This window comes from Pseudophryne corroboree, chromosome 9, assembly GCF_028390025.1.
Source record: "Pseudophryne corroboree isolate aPseCor3 chromosome 9, aPseCor3.hap2, whole genome shotgun sequence".
Taxonomy (NCBI): Eukaryota; Metazoa; Chordata; class Amphibia; order Anura; family Myobatrachidae; genus Pseudophryne; species Pseudophryne corroboree.
This window is the reverse complement of record NC_086452.1, coordinates 350,760,045-350,777,711: the sequence shown is the minus strand read 5'-3', so window position 1 is coordinate 350,777,711 and position 17,667 is coordinate 350,760,045. Positions and strand designations below refer to the sequence as shown.

Below are 17,667 nucleotides of genomic sequence, written 5' to 3'. Positions count from 1 at the left end.
TCCTCTCTGTGTCTTGTCCTGTCGGTTTTCTATGTCCATGATAGCAATGTATTTTGTAGATATGACATTATCGGTTTTATTTATTGCCATGAATCATACCTTTCTTCAGCAGAATGATGACCAGTTTAAAAATTGGCACATATAATGTAGGTGGCTTCCACTCCCCCATAAAGAGGAAGAAGATCTTACTTTACTTATCTAAACTGCATGTAGATGTTGCATTCCTCCAGGAGTCTCATCTCCTTCCCCCTGAGATTGACAAGCTCAATTGCCTGGGCTGGAGAGTGCTGGCGTCCGCCCCATTTACTGCCAAGGCCCGTGGGGTACTCATTTTGATTAGACGCTCAGTCCAAGTAGACCTTCACTCCTCCCAATCTGATATTGGAGGCAGATATCTCATTGTAGACGCCACCCTAGATGACTCACGTTTTCTACTGTGTAATGTATACGCCCCCAATATTGATCCCCAACCCTTTTTTCTGTCCATTGCCGCTAAACTGCACCCACACTCTCATAAACAGGTGATACTCGCAGGTGACTTTAACTCTACTGTATCCAATGCTCTTGATAGGAATACCAAATCCAGATCTAGCCGTTATACTCCCAAATATGGTTTACCATATCTAATGTCACAGCTGCACTTGGTGGATGTGTGGCGAGCCTGTCATCCAGTCGACCGTGAATACACTTGTTTATCGGCTGCTCATGGTACACTGTCTAGAATCGATTATCTGCTCATCTCGGCTTCTATGTTTACCAGGGTGCAAACTTCTGAAATTGAACCGGTGTCCTTGTCGGATCATGCGGTCTGCTGGATGGCTCTCGCCACCTTCCCCAATAGAGGCCCTGTCAGACAATGGCGCTTCCCATCCCACCTGACCAATTCCATTCAGTTTAGAAATATGCTGGAGGCATCATGGGCTGACTTTACACATTGTAATATAGCTGCAGAGAATGAATCACCGCTCCTGTTCTGGCAGACGTCTAAGTCAGTACTAAGAGGCTCTATCATCTCCTTCACCTCCAAACATAGGAAAGACACACAAGCTCTGTACCTTGATGCTCAATCTAAACTTACTGACGCCTACCAAGCGTTCACGCAGTCCCCCACCCCAATTACCAGAAAACTCTACCATGAACAGAAATCCCTTTTTGACAAACTCTTAACCCAAACCGAATCTAAATTAACATTTATGTCTCAATGTAGATTCCATAAATTCGGCAATCGATCTAGTCGATTGCTTTCAAATCTCCTGAAAGGTCAACACCCCCCAACACTTATCCATGCTTTAACTAGGGCTGACGGCACTGTGGTACATGATTGTGGCCAGGTGGCTGAGGTTCTGCAGTCTTTTTATTCCTCACTATATTCTGAACCCTCTATTGATCACCAACAACAACACTCTTTCTGGTCTTCCCTTACGCTTCCCTCTCTATCTTCTACCTCATCCCATCAGCTACTGAACCCCATTACTGAGGAGGAGGTGCTCCATGCAATTCACTGTTTGAAACCAAACAAAACCCCTGGACCTGACGGTCTTACCAATGAATACTATAAAATACTGGCCCCTCAATTGGTCAAACCCCTTTGTGAACTATTCAACTTGCTGTTGTCCGGAACACCCCCTCCACTATACTTCAATGCTGCGATTCTGAAAATTCTCCATAAACCAGGGAGAAACCCCCTGCTTCCCAGTTCATATAGACCTATATCCTTATTGAATACGGATTACAAGATATATACCAAGATCTTGGCAGACCGGGTAAAGCTTCTCTTGCCCTCTCTGATCCAGGAGGACCAGACAGGGTTTATATGGGGGCGCCACTCTACGGTAAATGTGCGTAAGATACTGACTGTCATGCAGTGGTTGGAGACTTCGGGAGACCAGAACCCCTATGCCCTTCTCTCCCTTGATGCTGAGAAGGCTTTTGACCTAGTCACGTGGGATCACCTTTTTGACACCATGCACAGATTTGGGTTCCCGGAGGCCTTCATCCATGCAGTACGTCTTCTCTATCATGACTCTTCCTCTCAAATCCTCTCTAACAATTATATGTCCTCTCCCATCCCCCTCCATAGAGGGACCAGACAAGGCTGCCCCCTTTCACCCCTTCTATTTGCTATAGCATAGAACCCCTAGCCACTGCACTGCGCATGTCTCTAGAATATACTGGTATTGTCGTTGGGTCGACTGAAGTGAAACTCAGTCTATTTGCCGATGACATGCTTTTATTTATCTCTAACCCCCAATTTTCCATCCCTGCTATAAAGCACATTATAGATCATTTTAGCTCTTTCTCGGGTTTTCGCGTGAACTATGACAAGTCACGCCTCCTCCCTCTAGGCCCTGGTCACTCCACAAACCTTCTATCCCCCACGCTGACACAATTCACAATTTGCCGCTCTCCACTTAAATACTTAGGCATCATGATACCCCCTAATCTAGATGCCCTATACTCTGCTAATTTCCACCAGATATACTCCTCGGCGGAGAAAATATTGAACGGATGGATGGATTTACCTCTATCATTGTCTGGTAGGGTAGTGGTTATTAAAAGCTTTATTTTTCCCAAATTATCCTATGTCCTCCAGATGCTTCCCTTGCAACTTTCCAAGTCAGATATCCAACGATTTGACTCCCTGTTTACAAGATTCAACTGGGCAAAAAAGAAATCTAGGGTATCCCGCCATATTTTGCGACTGCCGAGGCCGGAGGGTGGTTTTGGGATGCCAGACATCTCTGCTTTTTCAAATGCAGCTATGTATCGATACATGGTGGATTGGTTTTCTGGTGGCTCCGTATATACTCTCCCCAACATAGAGGAACACCTTTTCCATCCTTTCTCCCCAGCTGCTCTCCTTCATGCACCTACCTCACTGATTCCTTCCCATATAAAATCCAACATACTCTTTCATGACACTTATAAAGCCTGGAAATCTATCAATAAACGATTACACAGGAATTCCTCTAACTCCCCTTACACCACCTTTTGGGGCAACCCACAATTTCCTCCTGGTTTGGACGGCCGTGCTTACTTGACGTGGAAAGAGAAGGGCATCTCGTGCATTCAAGATATCTTTGACCCTGGGGGTAAGATCTACTCTTTCTCTGCATTATCAGATAGATATGGTCTACCCAACTCCCAATTTTATATGTACCTCCAATCCCATCATTTTGCACAGTCGTTACCACCTGGAATGGCCCTTGATACGGCCATTGACCCTCTTACCCCTCTCTTGCGTTTTAATCTGACCATAGGATATAGGCTGCGTAATTTATATTCTATTCTCATAGACTCAGGGAAAACACCTTTGCAAAGTGCTCTCCACTCGCGCTGGCAGCGGGACATACCTGATTTCCCGGCTATGTCGGTACTTATGTCCACACTGTCCCCCACATTTAAATATTTAAAATCCGCAGCTTTGCAGGAAACGCACCTCAAATTCTTAAATAGAGCCTACATCTCCCCGAAACAGCATTCCTATTTCACCCTGGCCTCTACGGGTCGATGTTTTAAATGTGGGATGGCTGAGGCCACCTACTATCATAACTTCTGGGACTGCAGGAAAATAAGAACTTTCTGGGACAAGCTGATAAACCATGTTAATGATATCTTTTCAATTCGAATTAACAAGCTCCCTGCCGCATGTCTATTTTACTGCTTTTCAGATTGGGACCTGGGACCACACAAACAGAAGATTATACCTGCCCTGACAGTTATCCTTACTATCGCTAAAAAATTAATCCTCACCCATTGGTTACACAGACAATCTCCATCTATTGCAGAATGAGAACCTCTCTGCTAAACAACATATTTTACGAGCGACAGGCTCTAGTACCAGATATAGAGTCAGGGGCCCCTAGATTCTATGGGAAATGGGAAACTGTTATACAAAGCTTTGATAACGCCACTCAGCTCAGAATCCAGAAAATCTTCGAACCCACTACTTGGTATTTGTATAGACAGATTGATAAATGCTATTAACTTTGCTAAGTTTGAAATGTGTTGAGCCGGTAAATACTATCTACTTATCGCGATCGACAGGACATATATGCAATCTGACAACCTTATGGTATAATCTTTCCTTTAGAGAATGATGCTGTATGTTGTCCTGTTTTCATGTCTTGTCCACACCCCCCCCCTGCCCCTCCATCTCCCCCCCCCCTCTTTTTTCTTTCTTTCTCCTCTCATTTCTCTTCCCTCTACAATCTATACGAATTCAAATTTCTACCTAACCAATCTTCTTTACAAAATAGAAAATTATTTGAAGAAGGGTTATTATCTTTTCATATTCTGTTTTCTTTCTCCTTGTCTGTAGTGGACTCTCAGCTGCTAAGGGGCTATATGGTCAGATAATGAGGTTTATAACAAGTCTTTACTTCCACTAGATACCTTCGTGTTTCTTTAATACCAGATCTCACATTGCACTAAGCGAAATGGTAACCCTAGACGATAGGAGTGGAATATATCCTATGGATATCATTTATTACCAAATTCTTACATGTACTATATGTAATTATACACGTATTTTCCACATACCGAGGCATTATTGTATGACCCTGACCTACCTCGTATTTCTATTATTTGTACCTCTCCACTATGAATCCAGACATGGAATTTTGTACATCTGTCTTTACCTTTCTTCAATAAACATTGTTTTGAAAAAAAAAAACAGCATTAACTCCCGGTGCACTACTGATCCCAGCCAGCAACCAGCAGTGCATTGCATTAACTGTCTACAGAATTATTCTCCCGGTTAATCACCAGCTCTAGTTAACTCTCAGCTGATCTGGGCACCCAATCCAGGAGGGTGTATTCTCACAGAGTTTCATCCAATCATCAAAGAGCAAGGGGTATAAACTCCAGTTCCTGGCTCATTCTCATCGCCTCGGACAATGAGTCACATGTGGTGTGTCTAGTTCGCCTGGTTCCCCGTGTTCCTGCCTCCAGTGGTTCCCCGTGTTCCTGCCTCCAGTGGTTCCCCGTGTTCCTGCCTCCAGTGGTTCCCCGTGTTCCTGCCTCCAGTGGTTCCCCGTGTTCCAGTCTCCAGTGGTTCCCCGTGTTCCAGTCTCCAGTGGTTCCCCGTGTTCCAGTCTCCAGTGGTTCCCCGTGTTCCAGGCTCCAGTGGTTCCCCGTGTTCCAGTCTCCATTGGTTCCCCGTGTTCCTATCTCCAGTGGTTCCTCTCATCATTTCATTCCATACATCATTCTGCATTTCTCCTGCTTGCTCCAGATTCCAGCCACAGTACAACAGCAGTAAGAGAGCCACAGTACAACAGCAGTAAGAGACTCTCCTCAGGTGTTATTCATTGCCTAATCTATGCACCTTGTTACCAGCATTCCATTCTGTGTATTGCATCCAGCACTTAACAAACATGCTGAGTTAGGACTGTCTCCTGCCTGGGCCTTGCTTGGCTAAAAGAACTTTTATGTTACAAAGACTGTGTGCTTCTTACAAATACCAAAGTTCTGTTTGCATCAATCACAGTTACCAGTGACCTTATATGTTTCAAACCCGTTTGCATTCAGTTATCAGGTTATCTTCATTCCTCATTTGTGTTATCAGAGACTCTATTTTGCTTTAAACCATTTGCATCCAGTTACCAAATTATTCTACGTTTATGTTACCAGAGACTTTGTTTTGCTTGAAACCATTTGCATTCAGTCATCAAGTTATCTTCTATATTTGTGTTGCCAGAGACTTTTGATTATTACCTTGGATTCAGTTACTGCTTATTATTTCATCTGTTACTGCCGGTTCTAAGTTATCATCCACTGCTATATCATTTCTCTGTGACCTTTATGTTTAATAAACATCAGCGCATGTGCGCAGGACTCTTTATGCCACCTCCACGTCTCATACGTCCAGAGGCGGATTGGCCATAGGGTTCACAGGGAAGATTCCCGGTGGGCCGACGCACCCGTGGGGCCTGTTTTGTTTGAGGGCATGTGGTCCTTTTTATAGACATAATGAATAAGATGCTAAATAATTAGCATATATGAAAATTACTTCGCTACTTAGCCTGTGATTGCAGATGATCTAGTGTATGCTCTGTCTACCTGCTTGCTGATATATAAAATTGAGTGAATAGTGATTGGGATACGGTTGGTGTAATAAGCAAGAAAATATATATTTCTAAAGAATGATATAGTTTCCTAAATTCTGAAGGTGTATCATATAATGTGCTCATAATATTACATTTTATTTATTTTTAACTTCCACCTTGATGCTGGACATGCCCACTATCTGGAAAGTCTTGGGGGGAGGGTGCTGCTGCCATGGCCCATGGCTAGACCTTACACCTCTGGTGCTGCCCATGTGGGGCCACTAGTACAAATTTTTCCAGGGCCGCTTTTTGTTCCCAATCCGCCCCTGCATATCACGGAGGACCTTGCTGTTCCTGATACAAGGGTCTGTATGTTTAAAGGAAAGAAACCAGAGGTAACGTTTCCTCCCTCTCATGAACTGAACGCTCTTTTTGAAAAGGTTTTGAAAATCCTGACAAGAAGTTTCAGATTCCCAAGAGAATTCCGGTGGCATATCCGTTCCCCTCTGGGGATAGGGAAAAGTGTGAGTCACCCCCCACTGTGGACAAAGCTCTGTCACGGCTGTCCAAAAAGGTGGCGCTTCCATCTCCTGACAAGGCAGCCCTAAAAGAACCTGCGGATCATAAGCAGGAAAATACATTGAAATCCATTTGTCACTACGGGTACGCTACTCAGACCTGCCGTTGCTTCAGCATGGGTGAGTAGCGCTATTGAAAAGTGGGCAGATAACTTGTCATCTGAGTTTGATACCCTGGATAGGGATAACATTCTTTTGACTCTGGGTCATATCAGGGATGCTGCAGCCTACCTTAAGGAAGCTGCGAGGGACATTGGCCTTTTGGGATCAAGAGCCAATGCTATGGCAGTCTCAGCTAGGAGAGCATTGTGGATTCATCAATGGAATGCTGATGCTGACTCTAAGAAGGCTATGGAGTCTCTGCCGTATAAAGGTGGTGTCTTGTTTGGTGACGGCCTTGCTGACCTGGTATCTACGGCTACCGTGGGTAAGTCATCCTTTTTACCTTATGTTCCTGCTCAACAAAAGAAAATGCACCACTATCAGATGCAGTCCTTTCGGCCCAATAAATACAAGAAAGGACGAGGGTCTTCCTTCCTTGCTTCTAGAGGAAGAGGAAAGGGAAAGAGGTCACCGGCTGTGGCAGGTTCCCAAGAGCAGAAGTCCTCTCCGGCTTCTACCAAATCCACCGCATGACGCTGGGACTACTCTGTGGGAGTCCACACCAGTGGGGTCATTTCTGGGTTCGTTTGACCCTAGACCCATGGGTATTAGAAATAGTGACCCAAGGGTACAAGCTGGAATTTCAAGACGGGCCCCCTCGACGATTTTTCAAATCAGCCTTACCAGTTTCTCTTCCGGACAGGGAAGTGGTATGCGGTGCTATACAAAAACTAAGTCAAAATCAAGTCATTGTCACGGTGCCCCCGTCACAACAGGGAGAAGGCTTTTATTCGAGCCTGTTCGTGGTCCCGAAGCCGGACAGCTCGGTCAGACCTATTCTGAACTTAAAATCCCTCAATTTCTATCTAAAAAATTCAAATTCGAGATGGAGTCTCTCCGAGCAGTGATCTCCAGTCTGGAGGAAGGGGATGTTATGGTGTCGGTCGACATAAAGGATGCCTACTTACACGTCCCCATATATCCTCCACATCAGGCTTTCCTGAGGTTTGCCGTTAAGGATTGTCATTATCAATTTCAGACATTGCCGTTTGGTCTGTCCACGGCTCCGAGGGTTTTCACCAAAGTTATGGCGGAAATGATGGTCCTCCTGCGCAAGCAAGGAGTCACAATTATCCCGTACTTGGACAATCTCCTGATAAAAGCGAGGTCCAAGGAACAATTACTGCAGAGCATGACGCTCTCCCTGACAATTCTGCAACAACATGGTTGCTCCTAAACTTGCCAAAATCAGAGTTGGTTCCGACGACAAGACTGTCGTTCTTGGGTATGATTCTGGACACGGAATTACGGAGAGTTTTTCTTCCAGTGGAAAAGGCTCTGGAAATTCAGATCCTGGTCAAACAGATTCTGAAGCCAGCAAGAGTGTCGATTCATCAATGCACTCGGTTGCTAGGGAAGATGGTGGTGGCCTACGAGGCCATTCAGTTTGGCAGATTCCATGCCAGAGTGTTTCAGTGGGACCTGTTGGACAAATGGTTCGGATCCCATCTGCACATGCACCGACAGATAATCCTGTCTTCCAAAACCAGAATCTCACTCCTGTGGTAGCTGCACAGCTCTCACCTCCTAGAGGGACGCAGATTCGGGATCCAGGACTGGATCCTGGTGACCACGGAAGCGAGTCTCCGAGGCTGGGGTGCAGTCACACAGGGGGAAAATTTCCAGGGAAAATGGTCAAGCCAGGAAGCTTGTCTACACATAAACATCTGGAGTTGAGGGCCATTTACAACGGCCTTCTACAAGCGGAACATCTTCTTCGCGATCTACCCGTCTTGATTCAGTCGGACAACATAACAGCAGTGGCGTACGTAAACCGCCAGGGCGGGACGAAGAGCAGAGCGGCAATGGCAGAAGCCACAAAAGTTTTCCGCTGGGCGGTAAGGCATGTAAGCGCTTTGTCAGCAGTCTTCATTCCAGGTGTAGACAACTGGGAAGCAGACTTCCTCAGCAGACATGATCTCCATCCAGGAGAGTGGGGTCTTCATCAAGAGGTCTTTGCAGAAGTGACGAGTCTTTGGGGAATTCCTCAAATAGACATGATGGCGTCTCGCCTCAACAAGAAACCTCCGAGATATTGTTCCAGGTCGAGGGACCCTCAAGCAATAGCAGTGGACGCCCTAGTGACACCGTGGGTGTTTCCGATTCCACGCAGGATCCTAGCCCGAAAGGGTATTCCCGGTGAAGTAATTCCCACACTACTTCATGCTAGAAAAGAGGTAACAGCGAAACATTATCACTGTATTTGGAGAAAATATGTGTCTTGGTGTGAATCCAAGAAGGCCCCTACGGAAGAATTTCAGCTGGGCCGTTTTCTCCATTTTCTGCAAGCAGGGGTGGATGCGGGCCTAAAGTTAGGCTCAATTAAAGTACAGATTTTCGGCCTTGTCAATTTTCTTTCAAAAAGAATTGGCTTCCCTTCCGGAAGTTCAGACTTTCGTGAAAGGCGTGCTGCACATCCAACCTCCCTTTGTGCCCCCGGTCGCACCATGGGATCTTAACGTGGTGTTGCGGTTCCTGCAATCTCATTGGTTTGAACCTTTACGTAAGGTAGAGTTGAAATTCGTCACTTGGAAAGTGATCATGCTGTTGGCCTTGGCCTCTGCAAGGCGGGTGTCTGAATTGGCGGCTTTGTCTCACAAGAGCCCCTATTTGATCTTCCATGAAGATAGAGCGGAGTTGAGAACTCGTCAGCAATTTCTGCCTAAAGTGGTGTCATCGTTTCACATGAACCAACCTATTGTGGTGCCAGTGGCTCCTGACGCCTTTGAGGAATCGAAGTCTCTAGATGTGGTCAGAGCTTTGAAAATGTATGTAGCCAGAACAGCTCAGATTAGGAAAACGGAGGCTCTGTTTGTCCTGTATGATCCCAACAAAATTGGAGCTCCTGCTTCCAAGCAGACTATTACACACTGGATCTGTAATACGATTCGGGAAGCTCATTCTACGGCTGGATTGCTGTTACCGAAATCGGTGAAGGCCCATTCTACCAGAAAAGTGGGCTCATCCTGGGCGGCTGCCCGGGGGGTCTCGAGATTACAGCTTTGCCGAGCAGCTACTTGGTCGGGTTCAAACACTTTTGCAAAGTTTTACAAGTTTGATACCCTGGCTAAGGAAGACCTCTTGTTTGGTCAATCGGTGCTGCAGAGTCATCCGCACTCTCCCGCCCGTTCTTGAGCTTTGGGATAAACCCCATGGTTCTTGAAGTGTTCCCAGCATCCTCTAGGACGTAAGGAGAAAATAAGTAAATCCTTTTCTCTTAGTCCGTAGAGTAGCTGGGCGCCCGTCCCAGTGCATACTGTATCTGCAGTTATTGGTTATGGTTACACATGTGTTTTGTTGCGGTTATAGTCAGCCTGTTGCTGTCATTATTCATTTCCTCTAAATGTCCATCTCCCTGGGCACAGTTCCTATAACTGGAGTCTGGAGGAGGGGCATAGAGGGAGGAGCCAGTTCACACCCTTTTTAAAGTCTTAAAGTGCCCATGTCTCCTGCGCATCCCGTCTATACCCCCATGGTTCTTGAAGTGTCCCCAGCATCCTCTACGGACTAAGAGAAAAGGATTTACCGGTAGGTATTAAAATCCTATTTTTACCTGTAACTAACTACACTCTAGTGATGGAAAAAGGGAAAGGTGGAACGTCCGCAAAACTAATTAAGAACTCCTCATTATTAAATGGAAGATTATTGAAATTAATTTTTAGTGATTACTCACAAATATAACAGTATAATCACAAAGTGCTATGCATTACTATTTTAGCATCCACAAAGTCACTATAGTGTTACTTAATACACAGGCTAATCCTTCCTAAATCTGGCCCAAATCTCCAGTTTTCGTCGCTATCATCACATTAGTAAATGGGGAGTTTAGAAACAGACAGACGAGCTAGTGGGAGGATGAAATCTCTCACCACTTCCTATTACTAGCCTTCTGCTTTTCACAATTTATTAAACAAACTTCCCTTTCTAGCAGCAGAGATGACAGTAAGCGGCATCCACGGAAGCAGCTAAAGCGTGGGACAGGTGAGTCACACAAACAGCATGGCATTGTATATAGTTCCCTGATACTGTACATTATGGAGCTCAAGCATCTTTATTGTGTCTGGTGGGTTACAGAGCCAATAATCTGTAGAGTATCTGTGATATTTTACAGCTGTGTGGCTGGGCAAGCCAGTATAGGTTTCTTTCTGTGCAGTAAGAACAGGTTGGCTTCCTGTTGCATTGGTAAATTATTACAACAATGGGGGTAATTCCAAGTTGATCGCAGCAGGAAATTTTTTAGCAGTTGGGCAAAACCATGTGCACTGCAGGTGTGGCAGATATAACATTTGCAGAGAGAGTTAGATTTGGGTGGGTTATTTTGTTTCTGTGCAGGGTAAATACTGGCTGCTTTATTTTTACACTGCAATTTAGATTGCAGATTGAACTCACCACACCCAAATCTATCTCTCTCTGCACATGTTATATCTGCCCCCCTACAGTGCACATCGTTTTGCCCAACTGCTAAAAAATTTCCTGCTGCGATCAACTTGGAATTACCCCCAATACGTGATAAAATTACATTTGAATGTTCTGAATATACATTAACACCTAATGCATCAGAACAATGGTTTATAACACCACATTGTTAACTTTTACTTGTTGCTGTGTATTTCTGCCTTTACTGCTCTCACATAGTGACTGTGCTGCAATATCTGCTTCAGACTAATCAAATCATCCTGCTTTGGCACTTAACACTGCTGCAGAATTTGTATGCCAGCTTCCTGTGTTTGTGACAGCTATAGGCTCCCTGCTAACTATCTACATTACAACTGGGCTAGTGTATTTTATTTATACAATATATATTTTTTCTGCACCACAGTAATCTCTAATATGTATGTGAACTGGTTAGTCTGAGTGTATGTAAACTGGTTAGTCTGTTTGTGTTGTGAACTGGTTAGTCCGAGTGGGAAACCGGACTCATGGTCGATAGTGTCTAGGTCAACACACATTAGGTCGACACCTACTGGTCAACATGGAAAAAGGTCGACATGAGTTTTTCATGTTTTGTTTTTTTTTAACTTTTTCATACTTTACGATCCACGTGGACAACAATTGGGAACAGTAACCTGTGCCGAGCGCAGTGGTAGCGGAGCGAGGCACCTTACCCGAAGCTCGCGATCCATGCAAGGGGACGCTGTGCACTAATTGGGGTTCCCGTCACTTTACGAAGAAAACGACACCAAAAAAACTATTGCCGACCTTTTTCCATGTTTACCTTGTTCATGTCGACCTAATGGCCGCGTCGACCCACTCACTGTCGACCTAATGTGTGTCGACCTAGACACTGTCGACCCTGAGTCCCATACCCATCCGAGTGTATGTGAACTGGTTAGTCCGAGTGTATGGTTAATCCGAGTGTATGTAAACTGGTTAGTACGAGTGTATGTGAACTGGTTAGTCCGAGTGTATGGTTAATCCGAGTGTATGTAAACTGGTTAGTACGAGTGTATGGTTAATCCGAGTGTATGTAAACTGGTTAGTACGAGTGTATGTGAACTGGTTAGTCCGAGTGTATGGTTAATCCGAGCGTATGTGAACTGGTTAATCCGAGCGTATGTTAACTGGTTAGTCCGAGTGTATGGTTAATCCGAGCGTATGTGAACTGGTTAATCCGAGCGTATGTTAACTGGTTAGTCCGACTTGACCTGTATTTACCTTTTGTACGATTTTGAACTGTATTATTTTAATATATTTGTAATAAATATCTGTTTTAAACATTTTCGTACCAGCAGCTTACTACAAGTGCTCTCATTTATTTTGCTTGCTAGATTGCGTTCTGTAGGCTTCCAGATCTACTTTGTGGGGTCAGCTGTAGCAGCTTGTTTCTAATGAACTCCACAGAATATTATATTGATTTAATTATTGCTTCCAGTGCCCATATTTTCTTGGTAGATGCTAGATCCAAGTGGGCCAAAGGACCTGTGACCTCACAACCATGTGACCTGCGACAAGGTCAGTGCGAAAGCACTTTTACTATCCACATGGACATCAATTGGGAATAGTAACCACCATGCCCGAAGCGTGGCAATTGAAGCGAGCCCGCAAGAGTACAACTTGAGCCGACCGTGCTCCTCCCGCTGCCATCACGGGTCACATGGTTGTTATGTCATGGGTCCTTTAGACAACATGGGGTAAATTTACTAAGGTGGGAGATTTTTAGAACTGGTGATGTTGCCCATAGCAACCAATCAGATTGTATCTATTATCTTCTAGAAGCAGCTAGACAAATGTTAAGTAGAATCTGATTGATTGCTATGGGCAACATCACCAGTTCTAAAAAAAACTCCCACCTTAGTAAATTTACCCCCTTGAATTTAGACACAACCATATTTTATTTTTCTTATGACATATAGGGGGTGATGCTGATTTTTTGCAAAATGGGTGTTAATTACTGTAAAAAAAAAAAAAGTTGTGGAAAAGTATTATATTTCTGTACATATGTAGAACTGTACTTATCTTGAAATGCATCATCACCCACCTGTCCTGTCTCTCCAGGTACAGGCAGACGTAGATGGCCGCGGAAAGTTATTTGACTATTCAAGGGCACCAGTAAAAAGCACATTCTTATCGACAGCATAAAAGTCAATGCTGTTTAATGTAATCAGTGCAGTCCTGGATTTGCATAAACTTTCCTAATTTACTATTTGCTTGGTCAGTGTGAAAGCATTAGCTGCACCTGTGACAGTGTCCTGGGATTAGTCATTTGTAACTGTATGACACTGTTGATAGCTGCTTGTCCTCATTTGATCCTCATATAACTGCCAGCAGCCTATGGCAGTGGTTATGCTATGTCGCCGTCGCTGGGTCTTACGACAGAGACATAGTGATAAATGTTCAGTTGTCAGTAGACCGTAGGAAACAAGACCCATCAGGGGCAGTCAGTTACAGGAGGAAGACACAATTAGCTAGAAATACTATGAGGTCTTCTTACTGAGGGGGTCATTCCGAGTTGATCGCTAGCTGCTTTCGTTCGCTGCACACAGATCAGGCAAAAAATCGGCACTTCTGCGTATGCGGCGCAATGCGCACGCACATCGTACTTTTACAATGGGCGATGTAGTTTCACACAGGGTTTGGCAAAGCTTTTCAGTCGCACTGCTGGCTGAAGAGTGATTGACAGGAAGAGGGCGTTTCTGGGTGTCAACTGACCGTTTTCAGGGAGTGTTTGGAAAAACGCAGGCGTGCCAGGGAAAATGCAGACGTGGATGGGCGAACGCAGGGCGTGTTTGTGACGTCAAAACAGGAACTGAATAGTCTGAAGTGATCGCAAGCGCTGAGTAGGTCTGAAGCTACTCTGAAACTGCACAAAATTATTTTGTAGCCGCTCTGCAATCCTTTCGTTTGCACTTCTGCTAAGCTACCATACACTCCCAGTGGGAGGCAGCATAGCGTTTGCACGGCTGCTAAAAACTGCTAGCGAGCGATCAACTCGGAATGACCCCCTGAGTCAGGTTCAGAATTTGTCTATCATTTTGTATTACACATTGCAATTCCTCTAGATAGGGGCAGGTTGGGAATATAAATGGGCCTTCTGAATATTGTGAAAGTGGCTTCATGGTGTAGATTGTATCAACTTGTCACCAAGTGGGGCTAAATTGACAGAGGTAGGGGATGTACTGTGGGATACGGTCATTAGGTCGACCACTATATGTCGACATGCATTAGGTCGACATGGTCACTATGTTGACATGGTCATTAGGTCGACATGTCCTAGGTCCGTGATGGCTATCCTATGACACGCGTGTCACTCGTGACACGCCGAGGCACTTTGACTGACACGCCTGTTGGCGCTGCCCTTTGGTTACATGTGCTGCTCTGCTCCAATCCCTGCTTGTTGCGTCATGTGCGGCTCTGCTCCAATCCCTGCTTGTTGCATGGAGGCGTGGTGTCACCGCTGGCGCGAGCGCTCTGCAGAGAACCGGTCGGAAGAACGCTACAGGAGGAAAGGTGATCGGCGAGGTTCACAGCCCTGTAGACAGCCAAGTAAGGTGGCCTTCCGATCCCCACATCCTGCACCTGCAGGCCTGAGACCCGGGAGACGAGTTTCACAGCCCTGTGTGATCACCCCAGCCCAGTCCGTCATAAACAGCGCAGGAGGACTTGTGATAAGCAGCATTGTGTTGCTCTCCTGTAAGTGCAATCATTACGTAGTGTAGTGCTTTAAATTATTTTGTACCAGGAGTCTGTCCAACAACACCGTTACAGAGGTAATAAAGCATTTAATTTAATAGGTTTTTAATTACCTCTGTAACAGTGTTGTTGGACTGACTCCTGGTACAAAATAATTCTCAGCATTAAATAATATTAAAACAAATAAAAGAAACAGACTGACAGATTAAGTTAGTAGCGCTTGCTTGGCCCCGAAGTGCACAAAATACGGGTGGTCTTCAGTATGCCGACTACAACCCTGCAAGATTTAGCAAATGCAATTCAGCAACAGAAAAGTCACTAAGTCTGGTAAATCATTATTTGTTTTTTGCTTTTTTAACTAGTAAATATAATAAATATATTAAATATATAACTCTTTCTTTATTATGGCTGCAAATATCACCAAATTATTGATATTTGTTGAAGTGACACGCGACCCGAGGAAGGCTACACTTTTTTCCGATTTTCGACACACCAAGCTGAAAAGGTTAGCCATCACTGTCCTAGGTCGACAGGTCAAAAGGTCAAAATTAGTTTTTCAAATTTTTTTTTTTTTTTTACTTTTTTATACTTTGATCGACGTGGACTACAATTGGGAACGGTAACCTGTGCCGAGCGCAGCGGTAGCGGAGCGAGGCACCTTGCCTGAAGCATGCGAGTCGACACGGTGCACTAATTGGGGTTCCCCGTCACTTTACGAAGAAAACAACACCAAAAAAAAACTAAAAAAAACTCATGTCGACCTTTTGACCTGTCGACCTAATGCATGTCTACCAATAGTGGATGACCTAATGACTGTCGACTTAAGTCGTGTCGACCCAACGACCCATAACCTGTACTGTACTCTATTCTATATGCCAGGGCCGGCTCCAGGCCTACTAGTACCCTGAGCGAGAACATGTAAAAGCGCCCCCCCCACCCCACCCCGCCATGCGTGCGTGCTCCAGGAAAAGTGGGTGTGGCCTCTGGAAAAGTGGGTGTGGCCTCATAACTTCATATTATTAGTCTATAAATAAATATATTTTCACACCCCCTCTACGCACACAATTAGCAACCTTACACATAACAGCCACAGTAGTGTTCCTTACACACAATGTCTCCAGTATAGTGTCAGATACACATAATGTCTCCAGTACAGTGCCAGATACACATAATGTGCAGTGCCAGATAGACATGATATGCCCCCCAGCAGTGCCAGCTACACATGACATGTCCCCCAGCAGTGCCAGCTACACACAATATGCCCCCCAGCAGTGCCAGCTACACATGATAGTGTTCACTTTTTAGGGCAGGGTGCTGATCACAGGGAGGGCATATTTTTAAGTTAGGAGGGCAAAATGATGTACATACTGTAATGCTTGGTGCTCATCCACCTACATGTTAAAGCATGGACAATGCGCGCCAAAGGCGCGCAGCAAAAATTTAGGGGCGTTGCTTCGTGGGGAAGGTGCGTGGCCACATAATAGTGGCAATTCGCATTACACCACACAGTAGTGCAGTTAATACACACTGCACCAGGTAGAACCTCCTAGACACTTTGCGCCAGGCAGAGCACGTTAGACACTTTGCGCCAGGCAGAGCATATTAGACACATTGCCTAGCCACAGATGCCTAGCGGGATCACTACATGATATGCTCCCCAGCCGTGCCAGCTACACATGACATGCCCCCCAGCAGTGCCAGATACATAAATGCCCCCACAGTGCCAGGTATGCCGCCACAGTGCCAGATAAATGCCCCCACAGTGCAGATAAATGCCCCCACAGTGCCATATAAATGCCCCCACAGTGCCATATAAATGCCCCCACAGTGCCATATAAATGCCCCCACAGTGCCAGATAAATGCCCCCAGTGCCAGATAAATGCCCCCGCAGTGCAGATGTGACCCCACAGTGCCAGATAAATGCCCACACAGTGCCAGATAAATGCCCCCACACAGTGCCATCCATAAATGTCCCCCCCCCTCAAAATACCTGCGGCGCTGCGAGGGGGAGGAGTACTGCTGTCCGGGTCCAGGTCCGGATGCGGGCGGGCGGGCGGGCGGATGCTGCAGTTGCAGGTCCGGGTGCGGGCGGGCGGCCACCAAAGCGCTTGTGTGCGCTATGCGCGCTGCACGGCGCCGGCGTCTGACGTTAGACACCGGCGCCGCTCAGCGCGCATAGCGCACACAAGAGTTCACGGCCAATGCTGCACAGGATCGGCTCCAGGTTCGAATATGGTGGCGCCAGCGCGCGCCACCCATTAAGGGTGGCGCCCTGTGCGGCCGCTCTATTCGAACATGCCTGGAGCCGGCCCTGCTATATGCTCTCCGTATCACTGGAGTGAGTATTACCTGCTTGCATTGGTTGCTTTAGGCCAGGCATTCCCAACCTCGGTCCACAAGACACACTAACAGTCCAGGTTTTAGTGATATCCATGATTGAGCACAGGTGACTTAATTAGTTACATAGTTGTTTTGATTTAACCAACTGTGCTGAAGCCAGGATATCACTAAAACCTGGACTGTTGGTGTGTCTTGAGGACCAGTTGAGAATGCCTGGTTTAGACAGTTTAACTGTTTCACTTTTAAACACACTGAGCGCACCATTCAGCAACTCCATGCTATCATAGGGCTGCTGGCCTACTAAGAAAATTCCAGGTGAGGCCTATGGCCAATCCAGTGGCCTAAGTTCGTCTCTGTTGCCCGGAGGCAAAATAATTGTTGATGACACACATACATAGATATATAT

The 17,667-nt window shown here is 45.7% G+C and overlaps 1 protein-coding gene across 6 annotated transcripts in view; it reads left to right on the top strand.

The window, feature by feature from the left end:
- NCF4 (neutrophil cytosolic factor 4) overlaps positions 1 to 17,667 on the top strand; it is a 554,470-nt gene that overhangs the window by 408,302 nt on the left and 128,501 nt on the right. Inside the window, exon 3 of one of the 6 annotated variants that reach the window (XM_063940670.1) lies at positions 10,719 to 10,771. The exons of the other annotated variants lie outside the window; for them this stretch is intronic. The gene's annotated coding sequence lies outside the window, so the exon portion shown is untranslated. The remainder of the gene's footprint in view (positions 1 to 10,718; positions 10,772 to 17,667) is intronic. 6 annotated transcript variants of the gene reach the window in all.